Source organism: Schistocerca piceifrons, chromosome X (genome assembly GCF_021461385.2).
Source record: "Schistocerca piceifrons isolate TAMUIC-IGC-003096 chromosome X, iqSchPice1.1, whole genome shotgun sequence".
NCBI lineage: Eukaryota > Metazoa > Arthropoda > Insecta > Orthoptera > Acrididae > Schistocerca > Schistocerca piceifrons.
Genome location: NC_060149.1, coordinates 769,214,776 through 769,237,311, shown reverse-complemented (window position 1 = coordinate 769,237,311; position 22,536 = coordinate 769,214,776). Strand labels below are relative to the sequence as shown.

At 44.0% G+C, this 22,536-nt stretch overlaps 1 protein-coding gene across 4 annotated transcripts in view; it reads left to right on the top strand.

Moving 5' to 3' along the window:
* LOC124722065 (transcription factor CP2) overlaps window positions 1–22,536 on the top strand; it is an 881,222-nt gene that overhangs the window by 318,737 nt on the left and 539,949 nt on the right. Inside the window, exon 1 of one of the 4 annotated variants that reach the window (XM_047247262.1) lies at window positions 2,495–2,631. The exons of the other annotated variants lie outside the window; for them this stretch is intronic. The gene's annotated coding sequence lies outside the window, so the exon portion shown is untranslated. Of the gene's footprint in view, window positions 1–2,494; window positions 2,632–22,536 lie in introns of those variants that run through there. 4 annotated transcript variants of the gene reach the window in all.

Here is a 22,536-nt window from a genome sequence, read left to right as displayed (position 1 = left end):
GTTAGTTGGAGCTATACGCATGAGACATTCCATTTCGGAAATCGTTCAGGAATCCAATACTCAGAGATCCACTGTGTCAAGAGTGTGCCGAGAATACCAAATTTCAGGCATTGCCTCTCACCATGGACAATGCAGTGGCCGACGACCGAGAACAGCGGCGTTTGCGTAGAGCAGTCAATGCTGACATACAAGCAACATTGCTTGAAATAAGCGCAGAAATCAGTGTGGGACGTACGACGAACAAATCCTTTAGGATGGGCTATGGCAGCAGATGACCGACGTGTCTTTGCTAACAGCACGACATCTTCTGCAGTGTCTCTCCTGGGTTATAGATCATATCGGTTGGACGCTAGATGGCTGGAAAACCGTGGCCTGGTCAGATGAGTCCCGATTTCAGTTGGTAAAAGCTGATGGTAGGGTTCGAGTGTGGCGCTTGCCCCACGAAGCCATGGACCCAAATTGTCAACAAGGTACTGTGCAAGCTGTGTTGGCTGTGTTTACACGGAATGGACTGGTTCCTCTGGTCCATCTCAACCGATCATTGATTGGAAATGGTTATGTTCGGCTACTTGGAGACTATTTGCAGCAATCTACATCTACATCTACAAAAAAAATGGTTCAGATGGCTCTGAGCACTATGGGACTTAACATCTGTGGTCATCAGTCCCCTAGAACTTAGAACTACTTAAACCTAACTAACCTAAGAACGTCACACACATCAATGCCCGAGGCAGGAGTCGAACCTGCGAGCGTAGCGGTCACGCAGTTCCAGACTGTAGCGCCTAGAACCGCACGGCCACACAGGCCGGCACTACATCTACATTTATACTCCGCAAGCCACCCATCAGTGTGTGGCGGAGGGCACTTTACGTGTCACTGTCATTAGCTCCCTTTCCTGTTCCAGTCGCGTATGATTCGCGGGAAGAACGACTGCCGCAAAGCCTCCGTGCACGCTCGAATCTCTCTAATTTTACATTCGTGATCTCCTCGGGAGGTGTAAGTAGGGGGAAGCAATATATTCGATACCTCATCCAGAAACGCACCCTCTCGAAACATGGACAGCAAGCTACGCCGCGATGCAGAGCGCCTCTCTTGCAGAGTCTGCCACTTGAGTTTGCTAAACATCTCCGTAACGCTACCAGGCTTACCATATTACCCTGTGACGAAATGCGCCGCTCTTCTTTGTATCTTCTCTATCTCCTCTGTCAACCCGACCTGGTACGGATCCCACACTGATGAGCCATACTCAGGTATATGTCGAACGAGTGTTTTGTAAGCCACCTCCTTTGTTGACGGACTACATTTTGTAAGGACTCTCCCAATGAATGTCAACCTAGCATCCGCCTTACCAACAATTAATTTTATATGATCATTCCACTTCAAATCGTTCCGTACGCATACTCCCAGATATTTTACAGAAGTAAATTCTACCAGTGTTTGTTCCGCTATCATATAATCATACAATAAAGGATCCTTCTTTGTATGTATTCGCAATACATTACATTTGTCTATGTTAAGGGTCAGTTGCCACTCCCTGCACCGAGTAAGTGCCTATCCGCTGCAGATCTTCCTGAATTTCGCTGCCGGCCGGTGTGGCCGTGCGGTTCTAGGCGCTTCAGTCTGGAACCGCGTGACCGCTACGGTCGCAGGTTCGAATCCTGCCTCGTGCATGGAAGTGTGTGATGTCCTTAGGTTAGTTAGGTTTAAGTAGTTCTAAGTTCTAGGGGACTGATGACCATAGATGTTAATTTCCATAGTGCTCAGAGCCATTTGAACCATTTTTTTGAATTTCGCTGCAAGTCCATGGACTTCTTGTTTTCAAACAACGATGGAAGACCACAATTGTTCGCGATTGATTTGCACAACATTCTGGACAATTCGAGCGAATAATTTGGCCACCCAGATCGTCCTTCATGAATCTCATCGAACATTTATAGGCCATAATCGAGAGATCAGTTCGTGCACAAAATCCTGCACCGGCAACACTTTCGCAATTACAGACGGTTTAGAGGCAGCATGGCTCAAATTTTCTACTGGGGACTTGGAACGACTTGCTGAGTCCGTGCCACGTTGAGTTGCTGCACTACGCCGGGCAAAATGAGGTCCGACACAGTATTAGGAGGTATCCTGTGACGTGTATCACCTCAGTGTAGCTTGCAGTGTTATAAAAATTTTCAGGCTGCCGTGTCGGAAGCAAGCGGGATAACGCACCCAGCTTTTGGGTCCGTGCCTCCCGCCAGAAGCGCGCTGTAGTTCAAGAACGACCGAATTGCGTGGAGCTAGTGATCCGCGCAGTGAAGCAATCTCTCGTTGAGCGACAAGTAAACAAGTTTATTAACAAGGCGCGCGACAGCTGCTGCAGCGCTGGCGCGCCCAGACGCGTTTCGGCAGCGTTCGCGCTAACCAGATAACTGCAATCTTGCTCGTCCGCCGCCTCACGTGTCCGTGGCCCTCGCAGTCTGCTCGCGGCTGTTCGGACAGGAGGTGCAAAGTCTGCCTCTGCTGGTGCGGGTGCGAGCGTTCCTATCTTCCGTCTTCGTTCTCGGGACTCAGCCTCAGGAGAAGACAGCCACAACGCGTCTACGGAAAGGACTTTACCGCTGCTTTTCAACACGAATCTCTAACTTTTTGGTATGATCTTCCGCAGTGTTTACAGTGTTGACGACGGCGAAATACTGAAGTCACGTGGTACCTTGTGTTTGTGTTTCTTAATTTTCTTTGCGACAGTGAAATGTTCATTATTGGTGGCAGAGTCAGTGACAGTGTGTTCTCACTTTTGGTGCTTTAGATAAGTACATTTTGTAGGGCGCTCTATTTTCAGTTCAGTGTTAGTTGTGCTTGTGGTGATTGTTTATTTGTTGCGTTCGATATGATGTGGACTATAATACAGGTTTGTTTGGATGACAGTAATCAGTGTTGGAAGAAATTTATTTCTTGAAACCACGAACGATGTTGAGCACTTCTTGTTCATCTTCTTGTGGGTTACATTTTTTTTTTATTGTATGTCATGGACACACTTCGGTTGTACAACACGATCCGTTAAAATATCGGCCGAGCGGTTCTAGGCGCTACAGTCTGGAACCGCGCGACCGCTACGGTTGCAGGTTCGAATCCTGCCTCGGGCATGGATCTGTGTGACGTCCTTAGGTTAGTTAGGTTTAAGTAGTTCTAAGTTCTAGGGGACTGATGACCTCAGAAGTTAAGTCCCATAGTGCTCAGAGCCATTTGAACCTAGACATGCAACTGATTGTTGCTGTACTAACATAACTTGAATTTCACTATAGTTGCGCCTTTGCTTCCTCTGCAATAGACAAAATAATGAGTACTGGATTACAGGCAGCATATGGATGCCCTAGGGGCTGTAGTTTTGCTTGAGCAACATTCTCGTAGTGTTCACTTTCATCCTATTCATAATGGCCTTCATGTGCTTGTGACGTAAACATGGGTAAATCTGTGATACACTTTAAAATTTGCTAGAGTTTCGTGAATTTACACGATGAATTTCCATCAGAGAAAAATTTATTCCCTATTTCGGAGACCAGGTACCATGAATCGAGATGAAGACCCCCCTCCCAAAAAAAAAAAGACTCTTCCACAACAACTTTACGTTTTCGTTGATGAATTCAGATTGATAATTTTTACAGTCGCCCGTTTCTGAAAACCGTAACGTATAGCAACTGGGGTTATGAACATAAGATAACACGATACAAGAACGTATATTATCCTGTGAGGCTGGATGTTCACCTCAGTGTATTATCTCAGTGAACTTAAAATAATTAGTCTCAAGGTGCTCTTCCCAACAGGTTTACATCTACCATTACCAAAATGCATGCTTACGTGAATCCGTAGCCTTATGTTGAAACTTTAAAGCGCTGCAGCCGGCCGGGGTGGCCAAGCGGTTAAAGGCGCTACAGTCTGGAACCGCTCGACCGCTACGGTCACAGGTTCGAATCCTGCCTCGGGCATGGATGTGTGTGATGTCCTTAGGTTAGTTAGGTTTAAGTAGTTCTAAGTTCTAGGGGCTGATGACCTCAGAAGTTAAGTCCCATAGTGCTCAGAGCCATTTGAGCCATAAAGCGCTTCACATATTACATAACATCTTTGCGGTAGGCTGACAAGGGCCATGCTCGATGGAATTATAGTTTCCGATTGTCGCGCTAAACTTGACATGTTTTCAGCGTTCCGTAGGTTTACTTTTCTCCTTGGTTGTATCCTGAAATATTTGGAAACCGCTACTCGCCTTACATAAAACAGTGATGTGATATTTAGGAGTAGTTTAGTGATGTTCCTTAAGTCTGAGAAATAAATAGAACAACGCATCCAGTGCGCACCGGCTCTACTTGACACGTGAAGTATCAAATACATAACCAAACGTAGATGTAGATCGTTGTTTCCCACGTGTTAGGATTATTTTGTTTTGTCAGTTCTATCGCTCTTTGGACAACGTTTAATCGAACTTAGTTCTGAAGTCTAATTCGTACATGTTTTCTGTGTAGTACTACACGCTACTGTTTTTTTGTTTTTTGTTTTTTTTTTAAATATGTGGATACAAATTTACTTTTACCGCCATTTTCTAAGAAACACGTGTTTCTTAAAATTGCGAATCATACGTTGAATAATTTCCTGAGGATTTTTTTCCGAAAGCAGATTTCTAGAAGCAAATTTCTTAACGAACATTCCGAGAAAGGAGACGCACCAGAATGTCAGCTCCGTCAATTGGTCCTCTTGGCCGATCAATTGAGTAGAGCACGCCGGCCGTGAGCCGGCCGTTTGCTGGTGCGTTGCGCAAGCTATGGATTGTCCTGCTGTCTACAGCATCACCAGTGCGTCTGGAGCTTCTACTCTCTTTTTCTCCTCATTCCTAAACATGGTTTTTGTTGGTGGTCAATGCATTCTTCTTGGACAAAAGACGATAAAATACTAAACGTTATAAATTAGTGTGACTCACCAGAATTTATGTTAGAAAATAACTGAAATATGGGCAGTCCTCAGAAAAGTGAGTATTAAGCACCTAAAAATTTTGAGAACAATGCCACTGGAATGTGAAGTATAGTTCGCTGCCGAGTGCAACATCGAAAATATATATCGCTGTATCGTTGTGATGAAGTAACAATCACTTATTCAATAGTGTAGGGTATACTAGTATATTACTGCATGTTAAAACACATTCTAGCCTAAAATTACTAAAAAACAGAAAATACCTTTATTTCTCGAAGACACGCTGTCACTACGATAAACAGCTTTCTTTAAGCAGATGCTGCCACCTACTGGGAACATGCAGAAATGGAAACAAATGATGCAGTGGAAGCACGTGGTGTAAAGTAAATGCTATAGTCCAGCACAGCGAATTTAGGTTATTGTCTGAGCTACAAAAAAAAAAAAAATATGGATGTAGCATGAAGCTATACAGGAAAATGTTAAACTTTCTCGGCCCGGGAGTGGAAGACTAATTTATAGGTCAAGATGCACCAACTTTACGACTTACTCCCCTGTTTAGGTGAACACAATGTCTCCAGCGTTGTTTTATTACTTGTTAGATATGCTTCTGAAGTGCGATTCCAAAGGTCTACAAGTACCAATCTACGGCTACCATAATCTCCTCAATGACTCCAAACTATTTCCGGATGCAAAATTCTTTACGTATTGAAATAGGTGGACGCTGTAAGGTGCGAAATATGTTCTGAAAGTTCGCAATTCAAACCCTTGTTTTCCCATTGCTAAAACACGACTCTCTGGGCTGGTGCATTGTCCTGCCGAGAAATTTTTTTGTGTATACAAGCCACATTTCTTCTCGCTTATACACTGCTAACTATTAATAATTGCAACACCAGGAACAATTACAAATGAAGTTTTGTTTGTTGTGCGTCTACACGTAGTAGGAAGAATCATTACCATCACTGTCACCATCATCATTTATTGCATTAACGGGCGTTTAAGGCTTACAACAGGAAAACAAAAGAAATAGCCACATTGCAAAACGAGAAGAAACCACTGTAAAAAAGTTACGAACGAACACGTTACGAAAAGCACAATAAAAAAAGGAAGTCAGTCAGTCACAACAGAGAAGATATCTACTGCAGATGCTAGTCCATCGTTGCTGGTCTCTAGCTTCGTCTTCCACCGCCGTCGGCTCGGCTTGTTTAAGGACTGTTAATACTCGATCCTGCCATAGCGTCCTCAGACGTCCCCTTGGGCGTTTTCTAGCAGGTAGAGTTGACAGATCCCACTTATACCGAGTCCTCCATTCTCGAAGGATGTGGCCAAACCACTGTAACCTCTCGTGCCCTTATATTAAGCCAATGTGTGGTACAGGTCTTCTTTCGTTCTTCGTTCCCATTTGCCTTCTGTGCTATTGTAGAGGTGTCCGTAGATCTTTCGAAGTACCTTTGTCTCGTAGGCACAGATTGCTTGGCCGCGGTCTAGGGCGTCTTGTCACGGTCCGCGTGGCTACCTCCGTCGGAGGTTAGAGTCCTCCCTCGGCCATTTGTGGGTGTGTTGTCCATAGCGTGAGTTAGTTTAAGTTAGATTAAGTAGTGCGTAAGCTTAGGGACCGACGACCTCAGCAGTTTGGTCCCATAAGACCTTACCACAAATTTAGCACAGATTGCTTCTTGGGGTGTTGCTGATGTCGCCCAGGTTTCACAACCATATAAGAGTTCTGACTGTGCTAGTGTCATATACAGCTAGATCTTATTCTTCTGTGATATCAGTCGTAACTTGAATCAGTTGTTTCAGACCAAGCAACATGCGACAGGCGTGTATTATTCGTTGATGCACTACATCACTTCACTTGTAGTAGCCAGTATGGAACCCAGGTACTTGAAATCTTGAACTCGTAGGAAGAATATATTATTAAAGATGTAGGCGATTTGGGGGTGTACGGATTGCGAAATTCAGTATGAGCTCGGATGACAGATACGTATACGCCAATCCATGCTGCTTTAGTGCTATGACAGAGTTTGTCAATCCTGTTGGCTGGCGAGTGGTGACATGGCAGTCGCCCTCCTATCAGTGACCATAAGTGTTCAATAGGAGAGAAATCTGGAGAACATGCTGGCTATGGCAACAGTCGAACATCTTCTGTACCGAGGTAGGCCAGGACAACGCGGGCAACATTTGGTATTGCCTTATCTACGAGGGTGAGTCAAATGAAAACCTTAAATATTTTTTTAAATATTATTTATTGTGCAGAAGTGGTACGAAGCTGTATCGCTTTTCAACATTACCTCCCCCACGCTCAATTCAAGTCCTCCAGCGCTTACAAACTGCATAAATTCCTTTAGAAAAAAATTCTTTTGGTAGTCCGCGCAACCACTGATGCACCGCGTGGCGTACCTCTTCATCAGAACGGAACTTCTTTTCTCCCATTGCGTCTTTGAGTGGTCCAAACATATGAAAATCACTTGGGGCAAGGCCTGGTTAATGTGGTGGATGAGGAAGACACTCAGAATGCAGGTCTGTGATTGTTGCAACTGTTGTACGGGCAGTGTGGGACCTTGCATTGTCATGTTGCAAAAGGATACCTGTTGACAGCAATCCACGTCGCTTTGATTTGATTGCAGGCCGCATATGATTTTTTTTGAGATCTGTGTATGATGCACTGGTGACAGTGGTCCCTTTAGGCATGTAATGCTCCAAAATGACGCCCTTTTCGTCCCAAAAGAGAGTCAGCATAACCTTCCCTGATGATGGTTCTGTTCGAAACTACTTTTGTTTTGGTGATGAGGAATGGCGCCATTCCTTGCTCGCTCTCTTCGTTTGCGGTTGGTGGAAGTGAACCCAGGTCTCGGCCCCAGTAGCGATTCTTGCAAGGAAGCCATCACCTTCTCGTTCAAAGCGCCGTAGAAGTTCTTCACAAGCATCAACACGTCGTTCTCTCATTTCAGGAGTCAGCTGCCGTAGCACCCATCTTGCAGACACTTTGGGAAACTGGAACACATTATGCACAATGTGGTGTGCTGACCCATGACTAATCTGTAAACATGCTGCAATGTCATTCAGTGTCACTCGGCGGTTTTCTTTCACTATAGCTTCAACTGCTGTTATGTTCTGTGGATTCACAACTCGTTGTGCCTGACCTGGACGAGGAGCATCTTCCACTGAAGTCACACCATTTGCGAACTTCCTACTCCATTCGTAGACTTGCTGCTGTGACAAACATGCATCACCGTACTGAACCTTCATTTGTCAATGAATTTCAATAGGTTTCACACCTTGACCACTCAAAAACCGAATAACAGAACGCTGTTCTTCCCTGGTGCAAGTCGCAAGTGGGGCGGCCATCTTTATACTGATGCTGCGACGGTATGTGTGCATCTGCACTATGGTGCCACCTACAGGCAATTCTGCACCCTGTTTGTAGCACGCTTATCAACTTACAGGATAACGGCGCGAAATTCCGATTTGTTATTACAAATTTAAGGTTTTCATTTGACTCATCCTCGTATTTGAAAGTCGGCAACAGGCCACTCTGCTGCTGCTGTCGAATTGCGACACGTGTTGATAGACATTTACCCTTATACGAATCATAACGTGATGTTCTCGCAAAAAAATCAAATATTAATTATAAATGAGAAACCCGCTACGGACTCTTTCCTTAGTTACAGTATGTAGGTGGCGTCACCCTTAACTACGTTGTATGGTCGCACTGAAATGCCAATCATTTCCATATCCATGCTATACTGCGTCCCTATATGACGTTTGCTGCACTTCACGTTCATGGTGTCGCAATTGCAATGCCTGGGAAAGTATTTTAGATACATTTGGCTCAGAAGACTTACCATACTTCGTACGGTGAAAGAACATCCCTGACAGCTAGCTACACGGTAACCAGCTACCGAACGCAAAGTACAGACTGTTTCCACAACAGTAGCAGAAAGCCATAGTTTCTTGACGCTGTGGCAGCACTGCTATAAAAACAAAAACAAAATCGCGTTACATGTTTGGTTGTGGGAAACGCGCGAAGCAGTATCGCCAGGCTCACTTTAACTGTCAGGGATCTGTGTACTATAGCATTCGCATAATAAAAAGAAAATTTCTACATGTATCTCAGAGAATTCTAGCGGCGTGAAATAGAGTTCGCCATCACTGTTGCACAGCCACCGACTTCCGCCCAATGCTGTGGTTGTTGTGTCGTACCGAGCGAGGCAGCGCAGCGGTTAGCACACTGGACTCGCATTCGGGAGGACGACGCATCAAGCCGGCCGGGGTGGCCGAGCGGTTCTAGGAGCTATAGTCAGGAGCCGCGCAACCGCTACGGTCGCAGGTTCGAATCCTGCCTCGGGCATGGATGTGTGTGACGTCCTTAGGTTAGTTAGGTTTAAGTAGTTCTAAGTTCTAGAGGACTGATGACCTTAAAAGTTAAGTCCCATAGTGCTCAGAGCCATTTGAACCATTTGAACCACGCATAAAATCGGCGTCCGGGTACCCAGATATAGGTTTTCCGTGATTTCTCTTAATCTTCCCAGCAAATTCCGAATTGGTCACTTTGAAAGGACTCGGTCGATTTCCTTTCCCATCCTTGAAACATTCTGAGCATGTGCTCCATCTCTAATAATCTCGATGTCGACGGGACGTTAAACCCTAATATGAAGTGACAGACCCACGTCTCTTTTACAGCTACTAATGGTCAACAAAATGCGTTGGAATCTGTTACTGATGGTCCAAATACTGCAGAGAAAATCGTTTCAACGTTTGCTTTTGGACAGCATTCTATGGATGGAACGTATGTCTATCACAGGACTTCGTCGTATTTAATTTTACACTTAAAATGAACTGTACTCTTTCTTCATATCACCTATGTTGGCTGATGCTTTATACACCTTACATTTTCCGTAACGCACTTTATAACACTTCACGGAGAGTACTTCACATCGTCATTAGCAGCTCTTTTTCTACAGCAATCGCGAATGGAACCCAGGAGAAAGTGACTAACTGTATGCCTTTGTTCATTCTATTATGTAGACGTGTGCTCCCCAAGCCACCGTAATTTGCTTGGCGCGAAGTAGATACTGTACCTGTATTGTTGACACGCTTCTTAATTCACTTGTGGATGCTCCACGGGAATAAAGACGGGCGGAACGCCTCTGTAATAAATGCGAATTCCTATAATTTTCGTTTGATTATCATTGCGCGAGAAGTATTAGAGCGGAAGTGATGTTTATTGACTCGTCTTGGACTTGTTCTCTCGGAATCTTCACAAGAGTCACCTTCAGTGTGTCCCACTGCAGGTAGCTGAGCATTTTTGTGATGCTTTCGCTCTGGCGCAGCAAGTTCGTAACGAGTCGTACCACTTCTCTTTCAATTTTCCCCATCTCCAACTTCGTCAGGGTCCTGATTGACAACAGTCACTGTCGTGTGTGAACTTCGTAGTTATTCTTCCTGTGAATTTATTTGACATCTGTCGTCTTTACAACTACATTAATTCACTTTATCCATTGTGGATGGCGAACTGCAACTACGAATTAAATAGAAAATTTATTTATCTTTTCGTTTTTTCGCTAACCGGTAACTAAATTTCCATTATTGTCGCCACCACAACAACCACAGCGAGTAGTTGCACATGGTCCAGATAATCAGGCTGCGGTGCTTGAAAATTAGTTAATGATACAGAAAATAAATCATATAAAAAAAGACTGGTTGCATGGTATATCCAAATAAATTGTCAACTGGATTAATGTACTGTTCCAGATAAAAAAGGTCTTCCTTATTGATAAACCTACATATTTCACTCATGAGATTTACTTAAATTATTGCATGGAGATTGTGTAATGCAATGATTTTAGGACTTTTCTTCTATAAATCAAGTCGCTGGCGCAACGAAGCGTTCCTGGCGACTGGAAAAAGGCGCAGGTCATTCTCGTTTCCAAAAAGGTTCGTCGAGCACATGGGCATGACTATAAGGCTATATCGCTGACGTCAGTTTGCTGTAAACATATGAACAACTTTCGTGTTCTATTATTGTACCTTTGGAGACCGGAAATGTACTCTGTTGTAATGAACATGTAATTCGGAAATAGCGATCTTGTGAAACTCAACTCGCTGTGTTCGTCCATGAGATCCAAAAACAATAGATAACAGCGCCCAGATCGATACCGTGTTCCTTGAATTCTGGTACGCTTTCGATACAGTCCTACACTGTTGCCCAGTGGACTGATGCCATGTACATGAGTGTTTCTTCTTCAGTCTGGGACAAGGTGGGATTAATAGAGTGCTTATAGAAGGTTCCAGGGGAGCAAGGTGCGTTTCGTTTAGTAAACGCGAGGACGTTAAGGAAATGCTTATTAAATCCTAGTGGAAAACGAACGTGATGGGACAGTGAGAGTCATTCGAGCTCATACAGACATACACCTACAGCCAATCTTCCTAAGCACCATTCGCGAATGGGAAACGTAAGGAGGGAAATGACAGCGATAACCGAAGTACCCCTCGCCACGCCGAAAGGTGGTTTACGGCATAGAGAAGTAGATGTAGATTTTCATGGACTATACTATACTACATTTATGTTCAAGAACGTGTGCCAGCCTTCACATCAACCAGTGGTCATTTGCAAGTCTTCCTGCATCTTGTACCCAAGTCTTTTTTCAAAAAATGGTTCAAATGGCTCTGAGCACTATGGGACTTAACATCTGTGGTCATCAGTCCCCTAGAACTTAGAACTACTTAAACCTTACTAACCTAAGGACATTACACACATCCATGCCCGAGGCAGGATTCGAACCTGCGACCATAGCGGTCACGCGTTTCCAGACAGAAGCGCCTAGAACCGCACGGCCACACCGGCCGGCCTGTTTTCAAAATGAACGTGAAGACATCAGAAATGTTTTAAAATCTATTCCAGTTACCGGTTCTCTAAGCTGATCCAACATACATTCGCTATAAGAACATAGACATTCTTTGAACGATGTATAATACTGTTCGATGAGCATAACAGGAAGAGACTTCAGTATGAAGTATAGTGGTGGGCTACAACTGTAACAAACCATTACACTGTTTTTCCTTTTCCTTCAGGACGCGACCGAACAGTCCTTAACGATAAACTGCACGAGAGAGTTACAAGCGGTCTGTTTTGAGGTTGAACAGTGATTTCTAGAATTTTCCCAACACGCACCCTAAGGACATCACCGAGATAAAGATGAATTGATAAGAAAGTTCAAATGTTTCAAATAGCTCTGAGCACTACGGGACTTAACTTCTAAGGTCATCAGTCCCCTAGAACTTAGAACTACTTAAACCCAACTAACCTAAGGACATCACACACATCCATGCCCGAGGCAGGATTCGAACCTGCGACCGTAGCGGTCGCGCGGTTCCAGACTGAAGCGCCTAGAATCGCTGGGCCACACCGGCCGGCGGTAAGAAAGTAATCATTCATAGTTTTACTACTTACTGTGTCGGAATTAACTCATTGAAAAACTATCGTTCGATGCATTCATGAATAAAGTTCTTGCATTTACGACTCTTAGTAAAAAATATTTAACAGGGGTGACATTGTGTCACTGATATGATTTACAAATTGCAATGCAAGACGCTAAAACAAAATAAATGCGCATCATGTAAAGAAGTTCCCTTAAATATCAGATAACTGGTTTTCTAAGAGGAATCAAAGATCATTGTAAACGGCATTCACACATAGCATAACAATCACAACGAAAGGGTAATGCTGTTTTTTTCAGCATCACCACTTTGTAAATTAGTATATTTATTCTTAACAACTTTCCAATTTTTTAAAGCCTTCATGTGAATATTTTTTTCCAGTTGTGCACAATTGTCTGTCTCAGCTTCAGCATCATTATTTGATGCGAATCATTGTCCACCCAACCATTTCTTTAGTCTTGGGAACAAAAAGTAATCATTGGTAGACAAATCTAGCGAATAGTGTGGGTGTGAAAACGAAAGGCATGCAGTCTTCCAGCAATGATTAAAGAATTCTGTTAGGACGCATTATGCTGCTGGAAGAGATCTTCCTACTTTGCAACATCTAGACGCTCAACCCAAATAGTATCCTTCAGCTTCGCCAATAGTGAAATGTAACACTCCCTTTTTATGTGCTTGCCCTTGTGGAGGTACCCTGTAAATGCATCATAAGAATCCCGGAAAATGGTGACAATGACTTTTCCTGTAAACTGAACGGTTTTTACTTTCTTTGTCATCCACTGTTTATACAACTGCTTTGTCTCAGGCGGTTAACAGCGAATTCGTGTTTCATCTATTATCAAATGTAGGAACTCATTGTGATTGCGTTTAAATGAGGTTAAATATTCTGAACATAATTGTACGCGCGCATCTGGGATGGGAACCGCCAAAAAACGAAGAGTCCTTTAATGTCGAATATCTAACTCCTATTTTATATTCGTTGTAGGGGGTAAACTTCAAAACAAAATATTTTCAGGAAAATATTAATATGTAATTGTTTATACAGAATGACAGTTGTTGAACTGTATAAAAAACGTAAATTAGTTACAAACTACGGCGTGCACACCCTTTATTCAACATGTAAACGTCACTACAGATATTCGGATTTAGGTTATGACGTGTTCGATATGCCTGCCATCATTGGCGATGATGTGGCGCAGACGAATAGCGAAATTCTGCATGACCCTCGGAACATCGATGCTGTCGGTGACGTCCTGGGTGACTGTTTTCAGCTCAGCAGTTGTTTTGGGGTTATTGCTGTACACCTTGTCCTTAATATAGCCCCGTAAAAAGGATAGCATATGTTCAGATCCGGAGAATATGGCGGCCAGTCGAGGCCCATGCCAGTGGCCTCTGGGTACACCAGAGCGAGAATGCGATCCCCAAAGTGCTCCTCCAGGTCATCAAACACTCTCCTGCTTGACAGGGTCGAGCTCCGTCATGGATGAACCACATATTGTCGAAATCAGGGTCACTGTGGATAATGGAGATGAAATCATCTTCTAAAATCTTCACGTACCTTTTGGTCACCGTGCCATTATGAATATCGCACCGATTATCTCGTGATTGTACATTGCACACCACACAGTCACCCGTTGAGGGTGAAGAGATTTCTCGGCCGCGGAATGCATATTCTCAGTCCCCCAAATGCGCCTATTTTGTTAATTGACAAACCCATCCAAATGAAAGTGGGCCTCGTTGCTAAACCAATTCATATTCACATCAAAGTCCCGTTCATCAGTTCTGTGGAGAATAGTCTTGGCGAAATGCTACAGCTGTTCCATGGCCCTGTGGCTTAATGGCTGGTGGGTTTGCATTTTGTATGGGAAGAGATGCAGGTCTTCAACAACAATCTGTCGCAGTGTCTCCTGGTTGATTCCTATCTGTTGTGCAGCTCGTCTGATCGGTTTGCTGGCGCTGGTTTGAAACACAGCGTGTGTCTTCCCGATGTTTTCAGGCGTTTTCAACCTTTTTGGACGATTGATATTACCAACACTGTCCTCACAAACACTACTCGTTCTCTCAAACTTGCGAATCAAATTCTTGATTGTTATCACACTTGGATCGGTTGTCTACAGCTTTAACTCGGTCGCAAACGTCCTTTGAGCTTAGCTGGGCTGGGCGCATAGTAGACCTTCACAAGAGTACCGTGACATTTTCACGTGCAAATGGCGACAAGACGCTTGCGCATGCGCTTACTAATTCCTACCATGCCCCACGGCCAACGGTGCAGTTTGAACGTCCTAACGCAAAGCGTGAGCAGTGGACTGGTACTCCATGCAATCTCCACTGCACACCGCGTGACTTCTTGCCGGGAGCAAATGTAGGTGTTGTTATGAAGCTGTTTCCTGTCTACGTGGAACACCTAGTTAGACGGATCGAGGCGCAGAACCACTAGTGCCACCTTGTAGGAAATAAAGAAACTCATGCTGTGAGTCCTTTGTACGGATGACTTGTAATGTGAAAGATGTTACGTGTAGCGCATCGTAGGACGTGATGGGTACGTCGTAATAGTAACACAAAATAAAATTTTTCAATTGGTTTTATACATGCGATGCTGCCACGGTTGACCAATCTCGCTAAGGCGAGTGGCGAATGGAGACTTAACACAATAGTCGCGTAAGCACGTTCCATCATGAAGATTAGAGGAATTTCAGATCATACTTCTGTTATCTTTGTGCTTACGCGCAGTGTAGAGCATTTCCTTCCAAAAAGGGGAGATGGAGCAGTCAGTATAGAGTCCTCGCGAGGATTGGCGGACATGCATCTGGCGTTATGCCAAGTGTAGTACGTTTTTCCACGGTCACCAGATCTTTCATTCTTATCTCATATTTGGGACATGAAAGTCATTAAGATATGAAAACACAGTTTCGTAGACGGATGGAGTACAATACACTCCCTTGTCTGCACCAACCTCAGCTTGTGGTGACATAAACAAGAGTTTATGACGATAGAAGGAGCATTCTGTGGATAAATAAATTAAACGCAAGATGGGAATGACACTTGAAAGAAGGCTATGTCTTTTAGCGTGATACATCCGTGCTTTCGTAACACCATGCGAACCACTTCATGCAGGGACTCGACCAGTGCGCTTTGAACGTCCCACATAATAAAAAAAATATCGAATTTGTGTATATCTTGCCTTCATTATTGTGTACCACACATGCTCACCAATATGTCTTGCGTTCGTCGCATTTATGGTAAATTAATTTTCAGCGTTGAAATCTCCAATTTCGAGAAGGTCCTACGTCTATAACTAATGTTCAAATGTGTGTGAAATCTTATGGGACTTAACTGCTAACGTCATCAGTCCCTAAGCTTACACACTACTTAACCTAAATTATCCTAAAAACAAACTCTCGCACCCATGCCCGAGGGAGGACTCGAACGCCGCGCGGGATTAGCCGAGCGGTCTAGGGCGCTGCAGTCATGGACTGTGCGGCTGGTCCCGGCGGAGGTTCGAGTCCTCCCTCGGGCAGGGGTGTGTGTGTTTGTCCTTAGGATAATTTAGGTTAAGTAGTGTGTAAGCTTAGGGACTGATGACCTTGGCAGTTAAGTCCCATAAGTTTTCACACACATTTGAAAATTTGAGGACTCGAACCTCCGCCGGGACCAACCGCACAGTCCATGACTGCAGCGCCTTAGACCGCTCGGCCTACGTCTATAGGCGAGAAACTTTTTTATATGAGGAATTCGATGAATCCTAACTATGAAAGTACCAATCTCACCCCTTAAAAGTAAATTTCTGCAATTAGCAGGTACCTCGTTAAGTTTGTGTACAAGATTTAGAAATTTGGAACGCTGTATCGCAAGTAGTGTTCACGAAACGTTGGACTTATTTTCTTATTGTTCTCTGAAGAACAATTGGAGATGCCTGCACGGAGTCGGAAATCGAGTCAACACAAGGCATGTTCGAAGAAGTAATGTTTCAGATGTGTGTTCAGCTCCGAAGTTCGTTTGTTAGAACAAAGATGGTACTCCTACATGAAGGGCAGGGTCCAACGCAGTGAGCAAGACGTGCGCCTGCGTGAGAATTGTGCCAAAACATGAATCCGGCGATTTCCGATCCCACTAAGTGTCAATTACACTCACTCGTTCTCTGTCTCGCTGTTTCCTAGAGTCTTCTGTCACGATGGTGAAACCAGCGGCCCGTAACATATTGATATGGAAAGGATAATTGATGCGGTTGCGTCATGCTGGATCGTCACTGACCACAGAAAAAAGATGTTGCAGCAGCCCTTGAAAAAAAGTTCTGCTTGTGCGATCGAGAAGGGATTTTACTTCTTTTGGCGTCGGGTCAACCCATAAAGCCTAAATACACCGCGAGACCATCAAGACGCTTTGCTAGATCATTTGAACTCCGCAGCAGTTTCCTTTGGGATATTCTAAATAATTCTGTCTATCCATGACTCCTATCTGACATGAAGCGACTTCCTCCTGTTCACCATTTTTAAGGAGCACAAGTGCGTAGAACATTTTTTAACAGATCATGATACGAAATATGCTGTATATGATTTATCAAGGAAATTGGGGGCGCGGAAGTATACCATGGACATAACGAAGTAGATACCCAAATGACTGGAACCTAATGACGATTTCTGCTATAATTGTGAAATATTTCCTGTAAGTTCCTTGAATAGCGAACGCTCTTGCATGACTTACTTAGTGGTGTCACTGTGCTGAGATGAGATACCCTTCTGCTCCAAGTATGTACATTAAAAATCCCGGCATGCACGAGCTTGTTCGAAATTCGGCCAGAGCGAGGTGCCTGCTTTCGGATACAAGGCCATCCGAATATGGTTTTCCGTGATTTTCCTAAGTAATTTGAGGAAAATCTTCCTTCTATAAAACCACGGCTGTTATCATTCTCCATTCTTTTCCAGTTAAGTTTAATGACAGTTCTGTTGATGAGAACTGCTGTACCGGTGCATTTTACAAGGTATGTATCACAACTGAGGTTCCAGTGTCCCTCACAAATAGAAGTTTCTTAGTATTAGTGCACAGGAAAACCTGAAGAAAGAGGCAAAGTTAAGAGAATGATTACTATGGTATAGACAATGAATTGTAATCCATCAACAGCGAATAAAAGAAATACAGTTACTATTTTCTTCCGTTTTTCTCGCATTTCTGTACCTGATAGCTGTTCCCAGTTGTGGCTGGTGTAATGTTGCGTCTCCCTGTCTTTGATGATTGCCACAGTAGCGGGTCAATCACAAAGGCTCTCTTCTGAAACAGAGTATATTAAATTGGCTCTGTGCATGACTAAGTAGATATTTAAAAGTGTATAAAAACCACGCTCAGATTGAGAATCGATCGTTACTGGGATTGGCAACATTGCTTCATGGTACTTACGTACATAATCTGATTTAATGTCCTAACGGGTCGGAAAATCCTTGTAAAATAAGCTTCAACTTTTAGTAAGCGTTAGGGTGACACAAATTTTGCTATGATTTCAAAGCTACAAACATTATTTTCGAACGAACGTTATCCTGAAATATGTATTGCTTTGAAACGCCGGCCCATATTTGAACATAAACAACCGCCTCATCAGCTCTGCAAGACTTTGACAGACAGCTGTACAGAAAGTCTCAAAAAGTTGTTTGGCGAAATGGCACGTCGCCCCATTTTCGGCATCAACAAGGAACCTCTCCTCCGTTGATAAAAACGTTTATGGTGAGCTGACGCAAGGCAGACAGCGTTTGAAGTTTCGTCAGGATACCTATTTGAGGTGATGACTTGTACCTGCACGTGGAAGGCTGCTTTGTTGTGCTTCTTTAAACTGTTAATCAGTCGGCAAACAGGTTAAGCCACGAGCGTTGAATGTTCTATTTTTCTTCGTACTGGGAAGTGCGTCTTGGTTCTTTGCAGATGTATCAGCTTCTATCAAACTTTCTGTGTGCATTTCATAGCTTTCATCGTGCCAAGTGCCGGGCGGATTTATTGCTATACGTGATTTAGTCTGTATGAAAATAGGTCCAGCACTACTTTATTCTCTACATAGTTAACAAGAATCACTTAAAAGTGATGAACAGGTTTTTTTTCGTGGATTTTTCTGCGCTGTGTTGACAATTTCTACGCATGAAGCTGACTACCTAAACATAGATGACTGCCAATATACCAGTGACTCAAAAACTTGGGAGTCCATGACATTATTAAAGCATACCGCGATAAACAGCACGACATTGTAAAAAATTAGACACATAGCGTGTGCTCGATCTGCTTCATCTCAGTATTGACTGCGCCTGAACCCAGATAGGCATTAATTAGATCACGGCCTCTGCATAATCTTAATTGTTTTAGGTATAAATTGACAATGGAGACTTTAGTTCCGGGGGTAGTGGAACCAGTTTCATTTTAAAGTAGCTCCCGTTGTTACCTAGACGGGCCTTGATTTACATATACGTTACAAGAGGTGCTGTGGCGCTGCTTCATTCAGAAATATACGAGGACTATTGGGAAAGTAAGGTCCGATCGGGAGCGAAATGGAAAACACAGTGAAAATCCGATGACGCTTTGCGTAGATGTGTTGAAGAGTGTCTCTGACATGCCCGTCGATCGCGCCACGTCATTTTTTTCACTTCAGTGGGCACAGTGAGCGAGAAGGATGCCTCGAAAATAAGAGTGACCTGGTGAGTGATTTCGCCTGATGTCATGCAGCCCATATAACGTAACTGTCATGAATTTCCTTCTTCATGACAATTCTCGGCCGCACTCTGCAGGGTCAATGAAGATGCTCCCGCAGCGTTTTCGATAGTAGGTGTTTGATCACTCAGAATACAGCCCGTAACTAGATCCCCTTGAGTTTCATCTCTGCTCACGTGAACCCTGGCTATGACATTATCATATTGGCATAGACTACGAGCTGTGACCAGCGTAGAGATTTGGAGGAAAGCATAGGGGGCTGCCTTCTATTACGTGATTTTTGAAAGTTGATACAAAGCTATTACAAATGTCTATGTCGGAGAAGCGACTATGTAGGTGGGTAGCTAGTAGGTGCCGCTAACTGTTGTAAATAAACCATTTTTGATTTTCTCTGTGGTTTCCATTTCGTGACCGATCGGACCATACTTTCCGAATAGTCCTCGTACTTTGTCTGAAGCAGCGGGGAGGCGTCATATTATATTTCGCCAAGCACGTATATGGTTTGTTCTGTCTTAAATTGCGTCATACAAATATATGCTCCTCCAAAACACTTAACACATTGAGGATCTCTCGAAAAGGTACAGATTATTGCAGTTAAACGCCAGGTAATGAGTTACTGGCATTTAAAGATTTCAGGTGTTCTGTGATACAGAGCCAAGTCGTAATTCGTACATGTAGTGGGTGTAGATGTGGAGCTCCGAATTCGAAAACTGTGATTCGCGTCCCGCTAGCTGCAAAAATTTTTATTATTCATCTTCGCGTTTCTGAAAGATTTGGGGACTTTTCTTATTATTTAATAGAAATATATTCTGTAGTAGTCCATGTCACGTACATATGAGATCGCTGTCTCAGGATTGAGATGTCATTGTCAATAATGTACTGATTAAGCCTGAAGCACGAAAATGATTATCTGATAAAACAAACTACCACTCAAATAAAAAACGTAGAAAAGACGGACACATGTGAAAAAGAATTAAAAGGTAACATAGTCTCAGCCGTCTACAAAAGTACAACGGAAAATTTACAAGCTAGTTATCTTAGAAAACTTCTTTTCCATACAAGAACATTTTCAATTAAAATACATTTGCAGACGAAATACATCACCCCAGAACTCCTGAAGATAGACGTTGACTGTGGATATTGTATCACAGACACAGTCCCTTGACTGTTCAGAGATGTCACTAAACCCACCCAAAGATGTAAAAACCATGCTTGAGCAGCGCCTATTAGACGGATGGGTGTCCGACAGCCGATCGGTTCCAATCATTCCACCAGGAAAGAGGTACAGGGCTCGTGTTGTCTGTAGCTCAACCATGCCGAGACGGTCAATACCGCGGTTCGATTGCGTCCGCATTGTTACTTTGTGCCAGGAACGGCTTTCAACAAGGGAAGTGTCCAGGCGTGTCGGAGTGAACCAAAGCGATGTAGTTCGGACAAGGAGGAGATACAGAGAGACAGGAACTGTCAATGGCATGCCTCGCTCAGGCCGCCCAAGGGCTACAACTGCAGTGGATGACCGCTACCTACGGATTGTCTCGGAGGAATCCTGACAGCAACGCCACCATGTTGAATAATGCTTTTCGTGCTGTCACAGGACGTCGTGCTACGACTCAAACTGTGCGAAATAGGATGCATGGTGTGCAACTTCAATCCCGACGTCCACGGCAAGCTCCATCTATGCAACCACGACACCATGCAGAGCGGTACAGATGGGCCCAACAACACGGCGAATGGACCGCTCAGGATTGGCATCACGTTCTCTTCATCGATGAGTGTCGCATATACCTTCAACCGGACGATCGTCGGAGACATGCTTGGAGGCAACCCGGTCGGGCTGAAAGCCTTAGACACACTGGACAGCGAGTGCAGCAAGGTGGAGGTTCCCTGCTGTTTTCGGATGGCATTATGTGGGGCCGACGTACTTCGCTGGTGGTAATGGAAGGCGCCGTAATGGCTGTACAATACGTGAATGCCATCCTCCGACCGATAGTGCAACCATATCGGCAGCATATTGGCGAGGCATTCGTCTTCATGGACAACAATACGTGCCCCCATCGTGCACATCTTGTGAATGACTCCTTCAGGAAAACGATATAGCTCGACTAGCATGGCCAGCATGTTCTCCAGACATGAACCCTATCGAACATGCCTGGGATGGATGAGAAGGGCTGTTTATGGACGACGTGCCCACCAAACACTCTGAGGGATCCACGCCGAATCGCCGTTGAGGAGTGGGACAATCGGGACCAACAGTGCCTTGATGAATTTGTGGACAGTATGCCACAATTAATACAGGTATGCATCAATGCAAGAGGACATGCTACTGGGTATTAGAGGTACCGGTGTGTACAGCAATCTGGACCACCACCTCTGAAGGTCTCGCTGTATGGTGGTACAACATGCAATGTGTGGTTTTCATGAGCAATGAAAAGGGCGGAAATGATGTTAATGTTGATCTCTGTTCCAATTTTCTGTACAGGTTCCGGAACTCTCGGAACCGAGGTGACGCGAACTTTTTTTGATGTGTGTATATTCTGGTACTGGTGTAGAAATGTTACTGCCGATGTTTTTTCTTCTAGTTTCTGTTACTTTCAAACGCATAGGGAGAAGTTTCCTTTTCTGGCAGTGAATAGAAAGTTTTCTCTGAAATTAGAGCGTACTTCACACAACCAACAGATTTATGTAGCAGTTGGGAAGCTTCTCCATAATTACTTTTTTGTTATTCATATCATTATGTAAATAACGAGTATGAATTTGGTAAGCACTCATTTTCAGAGAAAGAAAAGACAATAGTAGATTCCAAATTTGCAGTGAATGAACCAGCGGAACATATAATAAGCTGTTGCTTTAATTCGTCTACTAGACTGTTAGCCGCAGTCACGACAATAGTTTGACAACAGAAACATCTGTCGGTGCGTTAGAGAAAGCGGAAGCATATACTACGTGATCAAAAGTATCCGGTCACCGGGCTGAAAATGACTTAAAAGTTCGTGGCGCCATCCATTGGTAATGCTGGAATTCAATATGGTGTTGGCCCACCCTTAGCCTTGATGACAGCTTGCACTCTCGCAGGAATACGTTCAGTCAGGTCCTGGAAGGTTTCTAGGGGCATGGCAGCCCATTCTTCACAGAGTACTGCACTGAGGAGAGGTATCGATGGCGGTCGGTGAGGCCTGGCACGAAGTCGGCGTTCCAAAACATCCCAAAGGTGTTCTGTAGGATTCACGTGAGGACTCTTTGCAGGCCAGTCCATTACAGGTATGTGATTGTCTTGTAACCACTCCGCCACAGGCCGTGCATTATGAACAGGTGCTCAATCGTGTTTAAAGATGCAATTGCCATCCCCGAATCGCTCTTCACCAGTGTGAAGCAAGAAGATACTTAAAACATCAGTGTAGGCTGTGCTGTGATGGAGCCACGCGAAACAAGAGGTTTAAGCCCCCCTCCATGAAAAACAAAAAATGGCTCTAAGCACTGAGG